Genomic DNA, 5,712 nt, shown 5'->3' with positions numbered 1-5,712 from the left:
AAAAAAATTCAGGTAAACACACCTTGATGGTGTTTTTCTCGCTTCGGTGCCGCCACCCCGAGTCACGCCCCACCGCCACCCCGAATGCGCCGTTCTATCCGGTGTGCTTAGGATGCTTGATACAACACATCTTTTTCACATAATGGACCAAGTTACAGTTTTGGATGCAGGTGTATTACCAAGAAACTATAAGGCCCATCTGAATCAAATTTGCAAGGATGATGCATCAAGGGATGAATACTCTCAAACTTGCTTCAAATGCTAGATTCAAATAACAATTTCTGGATGGGTGACTAGTTTGAGGTTTTTGGATTGAATTCCTAAGTAACTGCAAGCCCTATCAGATCAAAATTGCATTAATGTTGCATCTTGGGATGTACACTATCTGGATTTTTAGCTCTTCTGAGCCAAAGGCTCAAAGAGCTAATGCTTTGGCCATTTGTGCGGTGTGCGTCGTGCGGTGTGCGGTGTGTGTTAACTTTTTAGAATATGGGCCATAACTCAAGAACCCCCTGGCCAATCAGTGTCAAATTTGTCACAGGGTATCCTTGGCCCAAGGGCTACCATTTATACTAAAACTAGGGGGTGGGACCTTAAAACAAGTGGAGATAATCAGGAAAATTAAATCAAAAGTACTGGTTGCTAAAAAATCTTTTTCTCCAGAACCACGAGGCAGATTTTCACCAAACTTACATACAAGGGTCGGGATATGTTGAAGATTAAAAATTGTTCAAGGCATGACCCTGGGGCAAAGGGCGTGGTCTCAAGGTCACTTCAAAGTTGACCAAAATTTACACTTAATATAAATGTTGATATTTTGCTTACTATAAAGACTAGGATCATCAAATCTTATAAATTGATGCATCTCAGGACTTCACATCATGTTAACACAAAAGTAGGTCACGGTGACCTACTTTTTAAATTTTACGGGCTTTTGTTTTTAAATTGATTTGGAGGCATACTTTGGACACTTTAAGGCCTATGATCATAAAACTTTGTCAGTTGGTGCACCTTGGGTCCTCAAACAACATTAATTTAAAAGTAGGTCATCGTGACCTACTTTTGAATTTTATGGCCAATCTTTTCTAAAATATTTAATCTCATTCTTTCTGACACCGAAAGGTTTAGAATCACCAAATCTTGTAAGTTGATGCATCTTGGGGCCTTAAAACATATTTATTAAAAAGTAGGTCATTGTGACCTACTTTTTGAACTTTGCAGGCATTTGTTTTCAAATTGTTTTAAAGGCATATTTTGAATACTATTAGACCTATGATCATCAAATTTTGTCAGTTGATGCATCTTTGGTCTTCAGAAAATGTCGACCAAAAAGTAGGTCACAGTGACCTACTTTTGACATTTTATGGCTAGATTGAAGTATTTCGGGTACTTATTGACTTAGAATCATCAAACTTTCTCATTTGAAGCATCTTGGGTTCTCAGAGATCATTGACCAAAAAGTAGGTCACAGTGACCTACTTTTGACATTTTATGGCTATATATAAGTGTCTCAGGTACTTATTGGTTTAGAATCATTTAACTTTGTCATTTGATGCATCTTTGGTTTTCGAAGCATGTTGACCTAAAAGTAGGTCACAGTGACCTAATTTTGAATATCTCAGGTACTGATTGGCTTAGAATCATCAAACTTTGTCAGTTGATGTATCTTTGGTTTTTAGAGATCACTGACCAAAAAGTAGGTCACGGTGACCTATTTTTGACATTTTATAGCTAGATTACTTATTGGCTTAGAATTATTAAACTTTGTCATTTGATGCATCTTTGGTTTTTGAAGCATGTCGACCAAAAAGTAGGTCACAGTGACCTACTTTTAAATATCTCAGGTACTGATTGGCTTAGAATCATCAAACTTTGTCAGTAGAAGCATCTTGGGTTTTTGGAGAATGTCGACCAAAAAGTAGGTCACACTTTTGACATTTTGTAGCTATTTTTTAGGTATCTTGGGTACTTATTGTTTTAGAACCATCAAACTTTGTCAATTGAAGCATCTTGGGTTTTCCAAGAATGATGATCGAAAAATAGGTCACAGTGACCTACTTGTGACATTTATGGCTATATTTAAGTATTCAAGGGTATTTATTGGCTTAGAATTGTCAAACTTTGTCAGTTGATGCACTTTGGGTTTTTGGAGAATGTTGACCAATAAGTAGGTCACTGTGACCCACTTTTGAATATCTAAAGTACTTATTGGCTTAGAATCATCAATATTTTTCAATTAATGCATCTTGTGTCCTCAGAAAATTTCTATCAAAAAGTAGGTCACCATGACCTACTTATAGTATTTTATAGTTACATTTAAATATCTTCAATCCTAACTGGCTAAGAATCATCAAACTTTGTCAGTTGATGCATCTTGGGTCTTAAGATAGATTGTATAATTTATCGGAAGAGCGATTCAAGGCCCTTGGGCCTCTTGTTAGTTTAATGTGGGACTTTGCCTTACTTAAAGACAAACATTCATTGAGGTGAGCTCTGTAGTTTTACTATTATAGGATGCTGACTTCAAGGAGCCTGTTAGAAAGTTCACTCAGGAAGAAATGATCAAACTAAAACTACAGTACTACAATGCAGATGTCCATAGGAGTGCCTTTGTTCTACCCCAGTTTGCCAGAAAGGTACAGTCCACTGAATCTGTACAACTGCAGTAAATTACCTGTATGATTTTAAAGAAACTGCATCAATTTATACTGAATAGCTGCAAGCCAAAAATATGTAACAGAATGCATTGTCTCTTTTTTCTTCCTTTTAGTAAATCTTACAAACATAATCCAGCTAACAAATCTGAGTTTCTGTTTTGTAGGTTTTAAAAGGAGAAAGTATAGAAAATGGACCAAGTAACAACCAGTAACCATGACATATATGAAAATAATAGATTCCATTACTCATGTCATAAAATTATATATTTGTAGATCTCAGGTAGAAAATAAATCTCAATGTACATAAATGCTAATGGTAATATTCATAGTTTATGGTGTCCAAGCAACATCATACTATCAGCAAACTGTGTAATGTGCCCAAGCATTCATTGAAATTAAGTTTTTATTATCAATAACAATGATATTCCAAAGTTATTGATACTATGTCATTGCCACTTTATCATTTGAAATTCAAATACATATCTGAAGAAAACAGAAAATTCTCATATTTTATTTTTTACAGGACATTTTATAAAGTCTGTAAGATGTTATGTTAAATATTGCTTTGTGTCAGGGATTACAGTTGTTTCCTGGTTTTCCAACTAGAGTACACCCCCCCCCTTCACAAAAAACCCCAAAAGCAGTATCAATAGAAAAGTTTAAACACCATAAAATGATGCAGAAAGTAATGGAAGCTTGAAACTCTAAAAAAAAATAATTGGTTACAGGAGAGGCCGATCTATTTGTGGTTGAAATCGAAAGTGAACATTGAGAGATGAGCCATTATTTTTAGCTCACCTGAGCCGAAGGCTCAAGTGAGCTTTTCTGATCACATTTTGTCCGTCGTCCGTCCGTCCGTCTGTCTGTCTAGCTGTCTGTCTGTCCGTCCGTCCGTCCGTCTGTAAACTTTTCACATTTTCGACTTCTTCTCAAGAACCGATGAGCCAATTTTAACCAAACTTGGTTCAAAGCATCCTTGGGTGAAGGGGAGTTTAAATTGTTAAAATGAAGGGCAAAGTCCCCTTACAAGGGGAGATAATCAAGAAAAGACAAAAATAGGGTGGGGTCATTAAAAAATCTTCTTCTCAAGAACCACTGGGCCAGGAAAGCTGAAACTTATGTGGAAGCATCTTGGGGTAGTGTAGATATTAAATTGTTAAAATCATGACCCCCGGAGGTAGGGCGGGGCCACAATAGGCAATCCAAGTTTTACATAGAAATATATAGAACAAATCTTTAAAAATCTTCTTCTCAAGAACCACTGGGCCAGGAAAGCTGTAACTTATGTGGAAGCATCCTTGGGTAGTGTAGATATTAAGTTGTTAAAATAGTGACCCCCGGGGGTAGGGTGGGGCCACAATAGGGAATCCAAGTTTTACATAGAAATATATAGAACAAATCTTTAAAAATCTTCTTCTCATGAACCACTGGGCCAGGAAAGCTGAAACTTATGTGGAAGCATCCTTGGGTAGTGTAGATATTAAATTGTTAAAATCATGACCCCAGGGGATAGGGCAGGGCCACAATAGGCAATCCAAGTTTAACATAGAAATATATAGAACAAATATTTAAAAATTTTCTTCTCAAGAACCACTGGGCCAGGAAAGCTGAAACTTATGTGGAAGCATCTTGGGGTAGTGTAGATTCTAAAGTTTTAAAATCATGACCCCTGGGGGTAGGGCGGGGCCACAATAGGCAATCCAAGTTTTACATAGAAATATATAGAACAAATCTTTAAAAATCTTCTTCTCAAGAACCACTGGGCCAGGAAAGCTGAAACTTATCATATATGGAAGCATCTTGGGGTAGTGTAGATTATAAAGTTTTAAAATCATTAAAGGGAAGGGGGTAGTGGGGCACGATAGGTATAGCAAGAGGGGGAATCTGGTAAAGAATTGCATCACCCAAATTACTCAGGTGAGTGATGTGGCCCATGGGCCTCTTGTTTATTAATTAGTTCAGTTAAATAATTCTCTGATGATTACAGGTATAAAATTATGGGAAAAATATTTTTTTAAACTTTCAACTTAGTCTTAATGGTATATCTGATTTTATTTTAATTTTCTGGATTTATAGTTTTTAATTTGTGAAATAATAAAAAAAAAGATTTACAACATGGGTGTGTGTAAGATATAAACACATATTTTTAGATTTTCAGGATACAAACATTACAATGTAAAAAAAAAAATAGTTTATTTCTTTGTTGTTTAAGGTCTCTCGAGAGAATTTTTCACTTATATAGAGACGTGACCACTTGCTGGTGGAGAGCTGCAAATATATTGATTTATACCTATACTCGGCAGTCAGGATCATTGAGCAGTGAGGGATCTTTTTCATGCCAACAATTAATACTGCGACACGGGACCTTGGCTTATATGGGTTCATCCGAAGGACCGGTCCCCAGGCCACGTCCTGCAGTGGACTTGAACCTGTGACGTGAGGATTAGCTCCTTACTCCGTGACTCTTGACTGAGCAGACGGTCTAACCACTGCACCATGCAAGCTACTAGTACAAATTGAACCGAGTGAAGAATAAGCAAACATTTTTTCATTGAAAATGCTACTGCTGCAAATGATCCGACGATACTTTATTGTGTTGTCCATTACCGCTGCAAAAATCATGATATTAAAATCCTCACAGGAGGCAATGCAAAGTTAATTCCTTGGTTCTCAGGCCTTTTTTCAAGAAATGATGAAGGAGGTGATTTGTTGTTTTTATTTTATTGATTTAGCAACAAAAAGAGTCAATAAGGCACCCTTGGAAGAGATGAGGGAGGGCCTGAAAACCAAAAAATTAATTTTTTATGGCCTGACACATTCTAGGTTATCAGCATGTGGAAATTCGTCAATTATCAGGATTATAACAATAAATTCCTATCATTTTTTACTGATGAATCAATTAGATTTATTAACGCACTAAAAGTACTTGCAGTTTTATGTCTTGAAAATTATCAGTTCACCAGAGCCAAAGGCTCAAGTGAGCTTTTCTGATCACATTTCGTCCGGCTGTCTGTCTGTCTAGCTGTCTGTCTGTCCGTCTGTAAACTTTTCACAT

At 36.6% G+C, this 5,712-nt stretch overlaps 1 long non-coding RNA gene across 1 annotated transcript; it reads left to right on the top strand.

The window, feature by feature from the left end:
• The first annotated feature begins 2,505 nt into the window (after window positions 1–2,505).
• On the top strand, window positions 2,506–2,890 carry LOC134267775 (uncharacterized). The gene is made up of 2 exons (XR_009992227.1): window positions 2,506–2,636; window positions 2,822–2,890. It is a non-coding gene; the product is annotated as an uncharacterized LOC134267775 (long non-coding RNA).
• The last annotated feature ends 2,822 nt before the right edge of the window (window positions 2,891–5,712 follow it).

Source organism: Saccostrea cucullata, unplaced genomic scaffold, assembly GCF_032062105.1.
Source record: "Saccostrea cucullata isolate Sc308-1 unplaced genomic scaffold, CSIRO_AGI_Scuc_v1 ctg725, whole genome shotgun sequence".
NCBI lineage: Eukaryota > Metazoa > Mollusca > Bivalvia > Ostreida > Ostreidae > Saccostrea > Saccostrea cuccullata.
The sequence above is the reverse complement of the archived record's forward strand: the minus strand, read 5'-3'. Positions and strand labels throughout refer to the sequence as shown.